Here is a 13,805-nt window from a genome sequence, read left to right as displayed (position 1 = left end):
GTTGCTCTACAGTAAAGACAGGGTTAAAGTACTCCCAAATAGGCCTCCATATTTTAACCCAATCATCCTTGGATCCCAAACAAAACCTGGATTCATCGTTAAGACAATAAGATTACAGTCACAAACAGTCCAGGTTTCTCTTTCATGACACCACTGCAAATGAAGGTGATAGAAGTTGGATGTCAACCACAGAGCTCTTACTAAATTCCTTAAAACCAAATTTCCTTTTGCTAAACACCTAGAAATTGTTTGGCCAGAGATGATGTGTCTGGATGGAAGACGAGGAAATTGTGGGAGCTGCTGCTACTACTACAAGTACTACTACTACTCTCTACTAGTGTTCTATCTGAGCCTCCTTGAGCCTGGTCATAGTGTGTGTGACACCTTGTGTAACCACTGTTGTCAACACCTCCTAAATAGGGTTGAGCGATCGGGATGTTCGGATCCCGATCGGTGATCGAGTAAATTTCATGATCGTGATCGGAATTCCGATCCTGATATTTTCCAGCAGGATCGAGGTTGGAGGTTATTTCCCACAATGCTTGGCTACTGGCCAATCATTGTGGGAAAAACTATAGTATCAGATGAGCGAGTACTATTCGAAACTCCCATTTCAAATAGCACGCACCCATAGGAATGAATGGAAGTGGCCGGCAAGCAGACTTTGCCGGCATCTGGCCGCTTAATCCCCTGCGTGCCAGCGTGCGTCCATTCATTCCTATGGATTTACCGCAGCCTGCCACTCTTCTGCTTCATCCCTGTTTTACCGTATACTCAGCTCTGCTACATCTCAGATGTAGCAGAGCCGAGTACATGGCACAGCAGGGAAGAATTGACAATTCCTCTCTGCTGTGCCATATACTTGGCAGCAGCTGGGAGCAGCAGCAGATCTGTGCAGGTAAGTGGATACCAAGGCGGCTAAGTAGCCGGGGGATTTTTTTTTTAATCACTACACAGCGTGGAGTCCAAAAATTGAAACAATTTTTGAGCTCAAAAATTGAAACAATTTTTGGTCTCCATGCCGTGTAGTGAATAGGATCATTTTTAAAATCTGATCTTCAATTATTAAAAAAAATACCATTGACTTGCATTGGGATCGGAATTGGGATCGGGATCAGGTTTGAATGGAAAATGATCGGAAATCGGATTTTAAAAATTATCCTGAAATTTCAAGATCAGCTCACCCCTACTCCTAAAAGCTAGGTCAAAAAGGCCATAAAAATTACCATCCTGCTTCACACAGTCCAAGGATATATCCACCGTCAAAGTCTGTCATCTTGGCCAAATGTCTCCTAATATGCTGTAAAGGCAGGTCTAGCAGTCTTCCATCCCTCACCAAGAGTGACACTGCCTAAAAGGAGTATCCACTCTTCTGGGTGCTGTGGGATAAGCTGGGAGAGTGAACTCCCAGCAGCATATGCACAGCGGGCATCTCCCAGCTCATCCTACAGCAGCCAGAACAGTGGATACAACAGCAGCCAGCTGTGCACACGGAGCAGAGCGCACAGCGTTCAGCCGACTCCTCCTTTTAGGCAGTGTCACTCTTGGTGAGGGATAGAAGACTGCTAGACCTGCCTTTACAACATACTAGTGCATACAAAAGTAAAGCAACAGTCGGCATACCTGGGCACACGGAGCATCATGCACAGTGCCTATAAGGGGTGCCTTATATTAGGAAATTCAACAACCCCCCCGCCTTCCCCATGCCTTACGTTCGCGGGGTGACCTATTTTCGGGGGAAAACATGGAATGTCCACCCTTAACTTTGCCACCCAGATTCTCATTATTAAAATCCTACACAATATTGGAACATGCTAGCAAACCTTTTAACAAGTTATAAATCACAACACAACCATTGCGTAAGGCCTTGCGTAAATGCATATAGGGTAGACATCACGTGAAAGAACATCACAAAATCATGTTTTTTAAAAAAAAGCACACAAAATAATACTTCTATGGATATGTTGAGCAAAGAGAAAAGGTATGAAAAGTTTAATTTATATTCATTATTTGCTTATGTAGCATCAACTTGGCATTATTTGCTATAGTCAATAGGACTCACATTTTCACTATAAACTCTGGAGCCAATTTGTACAAGAAGCTAATTAACCAGTGTTCGGGCTGTACATGCGTAACATATATAGCATGTTTAATATACAATATGTACATATATAGCATGTTTAATATACAATATGTACATATATGTACATAGAATTATTGTACTGAGTAAAATACAGTCCTATGAAAAAGTTTGGGCACCCCTATTAATCTTAAACATTTTTAGTTCTAAATATTTTGGTATTTGCAACAGCCATTTCAGTTTGATATATCTAATAACTGATGGACACAGTAATATTTCAGGATTGAAATGAGGTTTATTGTACTAACAGAAAATGCGCAATATGCATTAAACCAAAATTTGACCGGTGCAAAAGTATGGGCACCTCAACAGAAAAGTGACATTAATATTAAGTAGATCCTCCTTTTGCAAAGATAACAGCCTCTAGTCGCTTCCTGTAGCTTTTAATCAGTTCCTGGATCCTGGATAAAGGTATTTTGGACAAACAATTCAAGTTCAGTTAAGTTAGATGGTCGCCGAGCATGGACAGCCCGCTTCAAATCATCCCACAGATGTTCAATGATATTCAGGTCTGGGGACTGGGATGGCCATTCCAGAACATTGTAATTGTTCCTCTGCATGAATGCCTGAGGATTTGGAGCGGTGTTTTGGATCATTGTCTTGCTGAAATATCCATCCCCGGCGTAACTTCAACTTCGTCACTGATTCTTGAACATTATTCTCAAGAATCTGCTGATACTGAGTGGAATCCATGCGACCCTCAACTTTAACAAGATTCCCGATGCCGGCATTGGCCACACAGCCCCAAAGCATGATGGAACCTCCACCAAATTTTACAGTGGGTAGCATGTGTTTTTCTTGGAATGCTGTTTCTTTTTGGACGCCATGCATAACGCCTTTTTTTATAACCAAACAACTAAATTTTTGTTTCCAAAATGAAGCTGCCTTGTCCAAATGTGCTTTTTCATACCTCAGGCAACTCTATTTGTGGCGTACGTGCAGAAACGGCTTCTTTCTCATCACTCTCCCATACAGCTTCTATTTGTGCAAAGTGCGCTGTATTGTTGACCAATGCACAGTGACACCATCTGCAGCAAGATGATGCTGCAGCTCTTTGGAGGTGGTCTGTGGATTGTCCTTGACTGTTCTCACCATTCTTCTTCTCTGCCTTTCTGATATTTTTCTTGGCCTGCCACTTCTGGGCTTAACAAGAACTGTCCCTGTGGTCTTCCATTTCCTTACTATGTTCCTCACAGTGGAAACTGACAGGTTAAATCTCTGAGACAGCTTTTTGTATCCTTCCGCTGAACAACTATGTTGAACAATCTTTGTTTTCAGATCATTTGAGAGTTGTTTTGAGTAGCCCATGATGCCACTCTTCAGAGGAGATTCAAATAGTAGAACAACTTGCAATTGGCCACCTTAAATACCTTTTCTCATGATTGGATACACCTGGCTATGAAGTTCAAAGCTCACTGAGGTTACAAAACCAATTTTGTGCTTCAGTAAGTCAGTAAAAAGTAGTTAGGAGTATTCAAATCAATAAAATGATAAGGGTGCCCATACTTTTGCACCGGTCAAATTTTGGTTTAATGCATATTGCGCATTTTCTGTTAGTACAATAAACCTCATTTCAATCCTGAAATATTACTGTGTCCATCAGTTATTAGATATATCAAACTGACATGGCTGTTGCAAACACCAAAATATTTAGAACTAAAAATGATTAAGATTAATAGGGGTGCCCAAACTTTTTCATAGGACTGTATAACTGTTGCATGTCCTAAAGAAGTACCAATGATCAAAATATAAATCTATTCTTAAAAGCAAAAAACTTCTAACTGAAGTTACATCAGGACATTCTCCTTGTATAAGAAGCATAATATTTCCATTATTTAAATCTTGTTAGAAAAAGACATTGTTTGATTGTGTTCAAATAAAAATAGAAATATAAAGATTAAAGAAAGGAACAAAAGAGAATAAATGACAACATGACAAAAGAAAAAGAATAAAGGATTTGTGTTAATGATGTGATTAAAGTCCATATTTAAAAGTACTTATTAGAATTGATGAAATGTATTGTAAGTGTATGTGTATATATCTGAGCAAAAAGGTCATTGTTAGTTCTTGCCTACAACATATTTGCTCTATTGTTAAGGGGATCCTATCATTCAAACTCATTTTTTTCTCAATAATATGTCGAAATAGCCTTAACCGGTTAAGGACCAGGCCCAGAAGTACATTAAGGACCGGGCCTCTTTTTTCAAAACTAACATGTGTCACTTTAAATAGCAATAACTTTGAGACGCTTTAACTTACACAAGTGATTTTGAGATTGTTTTTTCGTAACACATTATACTTCATGTTAGTGGTAAACACTAATCAATATTTTTGTATTTATTTATAAAAAAAAAACTAGCAAATTTGATGGAAATTTGAAAAAAATTGCAATTTTCAAAATGTGAAATTCTCTGCTTTTCAGGCAGATAGTCATACCATCCAAATACATGAATAAATATTATCTCCCATATCTCTGCTTTATATCGGCATCATCTTTTGATTGTCTTTTAATTCATTTTGGATGTTACAAGGCTTACAAGTGTAACAGCGATTTTCCAGATTTACAAGAAAATTCCTCAAACTAATTTTTTAGGGAACACTTCAGTTCTGAAAGGAATTATAAAGGCCTATATAATAGAAACCCCCATAAATCACCCCATTTTCAAAACTACACCCCTCAAATTATTCAAAACAGCATTTGGGATGTTTGTTAACCCTTTAAGCATTTCATAAGAATAAAAATAATATGGAGGTCAAATTTAGACATTTCATTTTTTTTCACTAATACATTCATTTAGACCTAAAATTAACACATTCACAAAGGGTTAAAGGAGAAAATGCATCTCACATTTTGTTATGCAATTTCTCCCGGGCACACGGCAGTGCACGAAAGGGAAGGAGTGACACTGGGTGTTTGAACAGCATATTTTGCTGGAATAATTTTCAGGCACCATGTCGCATTTGCAGAGCCCTTAGCGTACCAAAACAATGGAAACCCCCCAAAAGTGACCCCATTTTAGAATCTACACCCCTCACGGAATTCATCAAGGGGTATAGTCAGCATTTAGACCGTACAGTTGTTTCACAGATTTTACTAACATTGGAATGTGTAAAAGAAAAATTACTAAAATGTCACTTTATCCCCAAAGTTTTCATTTTCACAAGGGGTTAAAGGAGTAAAAGCCCCCCAAAGTTTGTTAAACAATTTCTCCTGAACACAGCAATACCCCATGTGTGGCCATATTCTGCTGTATGTTAACATGGCGGGGCTCAGAATGGAAGGAGCGCTATTTTGCTTTTGGATGGCAGATTTTGCTAGAATAATTTGTAGGTGCCATGTCGCATTAGCAGAGCCCCTAGAGAACCAATACAGTGGAAACCTCCTAAAAGTGACCCCATTTTGGAAACTACACCCCCCACAGAACATATCAAAGGGTAGAGTGAGCATTTTGACCCTACAGCTGTTTCACAGATTTTATTAACATTGGGACATGAAAATGAAAATTTACTTTTTTTCCAACAAACTGTCAATTTAGCCCCAAATTTTTCATTTTCACAAGAGGATAAAGGAAAAAAAGCTCCCTAAAGTTCGTTACAAAATTTCTCCTGAACACAGAAATGCCCCATGTGTGGCCATATTCTGCTGTATGGGAACATGGCGGGGCTCAGAATGGAAAGAGCGCTGTTCGGCTTTTGAAGGGCAGATTTTGCTGGAATATTTTTCAGGTGCCATGTCGCATTTACAGAGCCCCTAGTGTACCAATAAAGTGGAAACCCCCTAAAAGTGACCCCATTTTGGAAACTACACCCCTCATAGAATTTATCTAGGGGTTTGGTGAGCATTTTGGCCTCACAGCTGATTCACAGATTCTATTAACAATGGGACGTAAAAATGAAAAATTACTTTTTTTTCCAATTAATCGTCCATTTAGCGCCATATTTTTAATTTTGCAAGTAGCTGAAGAATTAAAAGCCCCCCAGAGTTTGTTACACAATTTCTTCTTAACACGGCAATACCCCATATGTGGCCATAATCTGCTGTATGGGTATACGGTGGGGCTCAGAATGGAAAGAGCGCTATTTGGCTTTTAGAAAGCAGATGTGGCTGGAATAGTTCTTAGGTGCCATGTCGCATTAGCTGAGCCCCTAAAGTATCAATACAATGGAAACCCCCCATTGTGACCCCATTTTAGAAACTACACAAGTGACAGTAAACTGGAATTCACCAAGAAGTGACCCCATTTTGTAGGGACAATTTTAGGGCCTCTGCAAATGTGACATGGTGTCCAAAAACAAAGAATATAAATCTGCACTCCAAAAGCACATATCGCTCCTTCACGCCCTGCTGTGTACCCAAATGGTGGTGTATGCCCACATGTATGACACTGGTGTACCCCGGATAACGTACTTAATGCCATATGTGGGTATAAATGGCTGTTTGGGCACAGCCGGGCACAGAAGGGAAGGAGCGCTATTTTGGTTTTTGGAGCATAGTTTGGTTTTTGGACGTCATGCCACTTTTGCAAAGCCCCTGAATTGCCAATAAAGTGGAATCTGCAGACATGTCACCCCATTTTGGACACTACCCCACTCATGGGATTTATCAAGTGGTGTAGCGAGCATTTTTCACCCTTGAGTGTTGCATTTATTTAGTTTCCAGAAATGAAATCACAGCTGATAATGAGAAGTTAAAAATGAAATTTTTCCAGAGATTTGCCATTTTAGTGCCCGATATGTTGTGCCCAACTTATGTCAGCAGAGACACTCCAAACACTGGTAAGCGGGTATCCCGGGCACAACAGCTTTCAGAGCGTTCATCTCTGATACAAGGCGGGCACAACATATTACGCACAGAAATGACGTATTCCTGGAAAAATGGTCATTTTAACCTCTCACAATCAGCTTCGTATTCATTTATGGATAATAAGTTATAGCAACACTTGGGGGTTAAAAATGCTCTCTGTACCCCTGGAGAAATCCTTCAGGGGTGTAGTTTCCAAAATAAGGTCACATATCAGGGGATTCCACTTTACTGGCGTTTCAGCTCTGCAAAAGTGTCATGGCATCCAAAAACCAAACCGTCTGTGCTCCAAAAACCCAATAACCCTTCTTCCCTTTTGCGTCCAGCTGTGCCCTAATATCAGTTTATACCATATATGACAGTACGTCCGATATAACGGGTACACCAGTGTCATACATGTGTCATATATGTGGCATAAACTGCAGTTTGGGCGCACAGCAGGGCGCAGAAGCGAAGGAGCGCTATGCGGCTTTTGGAGCACAGATTTGGATGTTTGGTATTTGAACGCCATGTCATGTTTGTAGAGCTTGTAAGGTACCAGAAAAGCGGATTCCCCAAAGGAGTGACCCCATTTTGAAAACTGCACCCCTCAAAGAATTTCTCAGGGGGTTTAGTGAGTATTAGTATCCCAGACGTGACTGCACAGCGGATGGCGAAGAGTGAATATGTAAGCTGTGCGGAGGACATTGCAAACACCAAATTCCCTACTATGTCCCAGTAGCTCCTATGATTGGGGGAGTCACTCTGGGGGTCACTTTGGGGTCACTTCTGGTGTCTTTTCACTCATAAGCTCTAAGTCTGGGGTGTCCCCTGATATTCGCTCGCACAGCTTATATATTCCCTACCTGCCGCAGCCAGTTGTGTTCTAATAATTTGGCGATTTTGGGGGGGGTTTGCCTTGACATTGCTAGATGCTATATTTTCTTTATTTTTCTGGTGACGTGGCCATATAAGGGCTTGTTGTTTGCGGGATGAGATGCATTTTGTAATGACACCATCTTTGGGTGCCTACAACTTACTGATTACATTTTATTAACTCTTTCTTGCTGGATTTAAAAAAAAAATAATCAATCCTGCATTGAGTTTTACATTTAAAATTTTTCGCCATGCAGCGTACAGCATAAGTAACATGTGTCCTTTATTTTGCGGGTCGGTACGGTTACAGCGATACCTCATTTATGTTATTTTTTTATGCAATACTAAGTCTGCAGAACAAAAACACATATGGGGACATAAATCAATGTTTTTTGCATCGCCATCTTCTGAGAGGCGTAACATTTTTATTTTTCGGTTGACAGTGTTGGTTGAGGGCTTATTTTTTGCGGGAAAATTTGTGCTTTTTATTGGCACTGTTGTGGGGTGAATATGACTTTTTGATCACTTTTTATAGCATATTTTGTAGGATGAGATGGCAAAAAATCATTATTTCCGGCGAGTTTTTTCCTTTTTTTTTTTCCGACGTTCACCGTGTACATTAAATATTATTTCAATTTTATTGTACAGGTTGTTACGGACGCGGCGATACCAAATATGCATTGCCTTTTTTAATTTTTAGTGCTTTTTTTATATAATTCATTTTGTATAGAAATAAGGGATTTTTGGACTTTAGAATTTTATTACTTTTTTCATACACTTTATTATTTTTTTTTAAACTTTTTTTTACTTTTTCATGTGTCCCTTTAGGACACTTGAATCAGTTGATGCTTTGATGAAAGCATCAGCTGATTCTACACAGTAGCAGACAGGACACGAGCAGGACATGAGCCTGCTCGTGTCCTGTAAGCTGCAGAGGAAGTGAGACACATCGCTCACTTCCTACACCGCCTGGCAGGATCACCAGGTATGTGGGGGCTCCGGTAGTCTGGGGTCACTGGCCAGACCCCAGACTACCTTGTACTGACATCGGCACCCCCCGATCTCGCCGCGGGGGGTGCCGATCGGGTTAACCTGTCGGCGGATCCCTTTCGATCGCGCCGTGATGTTTGACGGCGCGATCGAAAGGGTTAACACGTCCAGTCGGATTTAGTTCTGACTGGACGTTATGGAGGAAGGGGTTAGGTGTTAGTAACACCTAACCCCTGTCCCCCCCGCACCCCTCCCCCCACCAGAAAGGTACCTAAAGGCCGGACGTATTTCGGCAATAGTCCGGTCTTTAGGTACCAGCACATGAGGCCGTAAATTTACGTACGGCGGTCCTCATGTGGTTAAGAAAGACTATTCTTCTCCTACCTTTTGAAGTCTTCTCTGCGCCACCATTCTCTTGAATTCCTGATTTTTGTCGGTATGTAAATGAGTTCTCTTGTAGTACTGGGGGCAGGCTCCAGCGCTCAAACAGCACTGAGGGGGTCTTGCGCGAATTCTTTTGCACCATTGGGGACACCCCCAGTGCTGTTTGAGTGCTGGGGCCCATTGCTGGGGCAGTTTCTCACTGGGCCTCACCCATACCACAGCCACCTGCTGTGGAGTACCACAAGTAGCAGCCTGCCCAAGGTAGGAGATATAAACACTAAATAAAGGAGATATTCCACAATACTAACTAAGGGACTAGTTTCCTATAATTATAACCCATACGGGCAGTATATCAACCAGGGACAGAAATAGACTTGACAGGCTGATCAGAAGGGCTAGCTTTGTCCTGGGGAGCCCCCCGGACCCAGTACAGATAGTGGGTGACAGAAGGATACTGTCCGTGGTGAGCTCCATGCGGGAGAATAAATCCCACCCTATGTATGAGACCTTGATGGGACTTGGCAGCACTGTAAGTGACCGTCTGCTTCACCCCAAGTGTGAGAAGGAGCGCTATCGCAAGTCCTTCCTTCCAACCATGACCAGGCTGTATAATCTACATCAGACTAAGCGAAGATCACTCTGCACAGAGAACTAATGATTATGACATCTTCCTTCTTTCTTCTTCTGTTCCTTAGCTGCTATGGACTCCTAGTATACCTTCTCTTCTCAGCTTATGTGTGTCTACTTCCGTAATATATTACTGCTGTACTGCTGCTGTAACATACTGAAATGTCCCCACTGTGGGACTATTAAAGGATTATCTTATCTACTTTCCTAACTAGGCAGCTTGCTGCCAAACTAATGTCTTGCATAGCTGTGCACATACGGCATGTGAGGTTTGAGGCTAGAGCGCTGGGCGTCCAAACCAGCCTCCTTAAATGGAGAGAAGGCGGGACCGATCAGCCAGCCCAGGTGCTCAAGCCAGATGCCGATAGGCTGACACCAGTGTCAGTCAGCAGACCGACCACGCCGATTAACCCCATACATGCTGGACTGAACAGTTACAGCGGAAGAGACTATGACCCAGATACCATGGCCGCACCTGCTACACAGTCCTAACAATATTGAGGTATAGCTAGATCACATATGGCAGCAGCTTTAGGTAAATTCTGTGAAGGATGCTGGAGAGTTGTAGATCTTATGCTATTTTCACATGAGTCAGGATGGGCCACGAAATGCAGTTTATTTATAGGCTTCCGGGAACTTAAATTTACTTTCTTTGTGAATTTAGTCAACCTGGACCTGAGGGTTCCAAGATAGATCCAATCATGTGTCACGTAATTGGAACCAGCATTTTGCACCTAAATCCCTCTGCCTTCTCTCTTCCCTACTGTTTTCATCTGTGCCATGGGGGTTGGCAGACTATGTACAATTAAGCACATATCAGAGGTGACTAGGAATAACTAGGTAACTAATACTCTGTTCAGATCTGCTTTTGTATTCCATCTGGGGAGAGTCCGCATGGAGACCCCCGAACGGAATACAAACGCAAGTTTTGTGCTGTAAAAGCACACAAACCCTATTATAGTCTATAGTAGATGTGAACCAACTCTAAGAGGGAAATAATTAGAAAGCAAGTTAAATTAAATTCCATTAACTTAATTAAGTATGTCTTGTGTTTTAAGCTGTGTGAAACTGACCTAAGACACAGGAGAAGCTGCAAACTGTTCTTTGTGCAGAAGCAACATGTATGCCACAAGCAGCGCACAAACTCCAGCCCACTACACGAAGCAGAAGAGTTGACTTGGTTATGCAAAAAAAACTATTCAAAGTGCTCTTTCAATTTTGTAGTGTTGTAATTGCAATTTTTGGAAATATAAAATTTAAAAATCTTTGTGTAAAGTTTTAATGTGTGAAATAAAAAAATAAAAAAATAAATAAATTAAAAAAAAGGAAGAGAAGTAGATAAGAACTGTGGTTCTTACCAGTCTTCCTTTAGTTATATGTACAGTATACAACACAAGTCACAAAGGAATGTTTTTCCAAGTTGTCTGCAACCAGTTTTATCTGTTCCTAAAGTATTCTGGAAAGCATACTCTTAGGAGACCTTGCAAATGATGATAGTGAATAATAATAATAATAATAATAATAATAATAATAATAATAATAATAATATAAACAATAATAAATATCCATGGTCTCAATAGGATCATCATTTAATTTAACCCCTTCTTGACATTTGATGTATAACAAAGATAACCATTACAGCGATAACACGCGGTTAACACTCTGTCCCACAGTGTAGTTACTGCATTATTTGTATTGTTAAGCTATGTAAATAAGAGATAAGATAATCCTTTAATAGTCCCATATTGGGGAAATTTCAGCATGTTACAGCAGCATAGTAATACAGGTACAGGATAATACACAGTAATATATTACAGACGTAGACACACAAAAGCTGAGAAGAGAAGATATACTAGGAGTCCATAGCAGCTAAGGAAAATCGGAAGAGAAAGAGGAAGACCTTTGTTTGGTCTGATGTAGATTATACAGCCTGGTCGTGGTTGGAAGGAAGGACCTGCGATAGCGCTCCTTCTCACACTTGGGGTGAAGCAGACGGTCACTTATAGTACTGCCAAGTCCCATCAGGGTCCCATACATGGGGTGGGATTTGTTCTCCCGCATGGAGGTCACCACAGACAGTATCCTTCTGTCACCCACCACCTGTACTGGGTCCAAGGGGCTCCCCTGGACAGAGCTGGCTCTCCTGATCAGCCTGTCAAGTCTATTTCTGTCCCTGGTTGATATACTGCTCCCACAGCAGGCCACATCGAAAAAGATGGCTGAGGCAACCACAGAGTTGAAGAAGGCCCTAAGAAGTGTCCCCTGGACTCCAAAGGCCCTCAGCCTCCTGAGCAGGTAGAGTCTGCTGTGGCCCTTTCTGTGCAGCGCCTCCAGGTGATCAGCCCAGTCTAGTTTATTGTTGAGGAGCATGCCCAGGTACTTATAGGTCCTGACTATCTCAATACATGTTCCTTGGATCTCCACTGGGGTCGGAGCACCTCTCCGTTTACTAAAGTCCACCACCATCTCCTTGGTCTTCCCAGCGTTAATCCTGAGCTGGTTCTTCTGGCACCATTCAACAAAATCCCAGTTTAAGTCTCTGTATTCCCTATCGTCGCCATCAGTGATAAGGCCTACTATAGCAGAATCATCGGAGTACTTCTGTAAGTAACAGCTGGATGAGTTGTGCCTAAAGTCAGCAGTGTACAGTGTGAAGAGAAATGGGGCAAGAACTGTACCGTGTGGTGCCCCCGTACTACAGATCACAGTGTCAGACACACCGTCTTGGGCTCTCACATACTGAGGGTGGTTTTTCAGGTAGTCTAGGATCCAGTTGGACAGGTGGTGGTCCACACCACCAAGGTTCAGCTTCTCCCTCAGTAGCCCTGGCTGAATGGTGTTGAACGCACTGGAGAAATCAAAGAACATTATTCTCACAGTGTTCCCAGGATTCTCTAGGTGAGAAAGAGCTCTATGAAGAAGGTGGATTATGACGTCATCTACCCCGATGCTCGGCCGGTAGGCAAACTGGAGGGGGTTCAGAGGGGAGGTCACTAGGGGGCGTAGGTGTGTCAGGACAAGTCTCTCTAGGACCTTCATCAGGTGGGATGTCAGTGCTACAGGTCGGTAGTCATTGTAGCCCATCGGATTGGGTTTCTTTGGGACTGGTACCACGCAAGATGTTTTCCACAGTCGAGGTACCACTCCCAGCTTTAGACTCATATTGTACATGTGCGTAATAATGCTACCTAGCTGGTCACTGCACATTTTAAGAACTCTTGCACTTATACCATCAGGTCCTCTGGCCTTGTCTGCTTTAATCTTCTTCATTTCCTTACACACTAGAGACTCCTGCAGGATCAGATAGTCAGATTGCAGTTTACCGCAGGTCGGTGGGGGTTGGGTCTTGGTGTGTGAGGAGAGGGGAGTTGACTTACATGCTGGTGGAGAGAGCATTGACTTGGAGTCGAATCTATTGAAGAATAGATTAAGCTCGTTAAGCCACTTCCTGTCCCCTACTGTTCAATGCCCTGTCTTTTTCTTGCATCCTGATATTGCCTTAAGGCTGTCCCACACCTCTGAGATTCTACCCTCCCCCACCTGTAGTTCCATCTTCCGCCTGTAGTTGGCTTTCCCTTCTCTGATCAATTGTCGTAGCTGTTTCTGCACCGCCCCCAGGCTATTTTTGTCCCCAGACCTAAAAATTCTCTTTTTTTCCTTGAGAAGAGTTTTAATCTCAGAGTTGATCCATGGTTTGTTATTGGAGAAACACCTCACCTTTCTAGTTGGTACCGTGCTGTCCACGCAGAAATTAATGTAGTTTGTTATGCATTGTGTGAGTCCCTCAATGTCCTCTGGAAATGAGTCTTGAAACACTTCCCATAATGTTATATTAAAACAGTCCCTTAGTGACTCGACAACTCCCTTTGACCAAATTTTCACTGTAAGGGTAACCGCCGGTTCTCTGCGCACCAGTGGAGTGTATGTGGGTCGCAGATGTACCAGGTTGTGATCTGATCTGCCTAGGGGTGGTAGGGAAGATGAGTTATATGCATCCCTTACATTGGC

Source organism: Leptodactylus fuscus, chromosome 2 (genome assembly GCF_031893055.1).
Source record: "Leptodactylus fuscus isolate aLepFus1 chromosome 2, aLepFus1.hap2, whole genome shotgun sequence".
NCBI lineage: Eukaryota > Metazoa > Chordata > Amphibia > Anura > Leptodactylidae > Leptodactylus > Leptodactylus fuscus.
Note: the sequence above shows the minus strand (reverse complement) of the source record.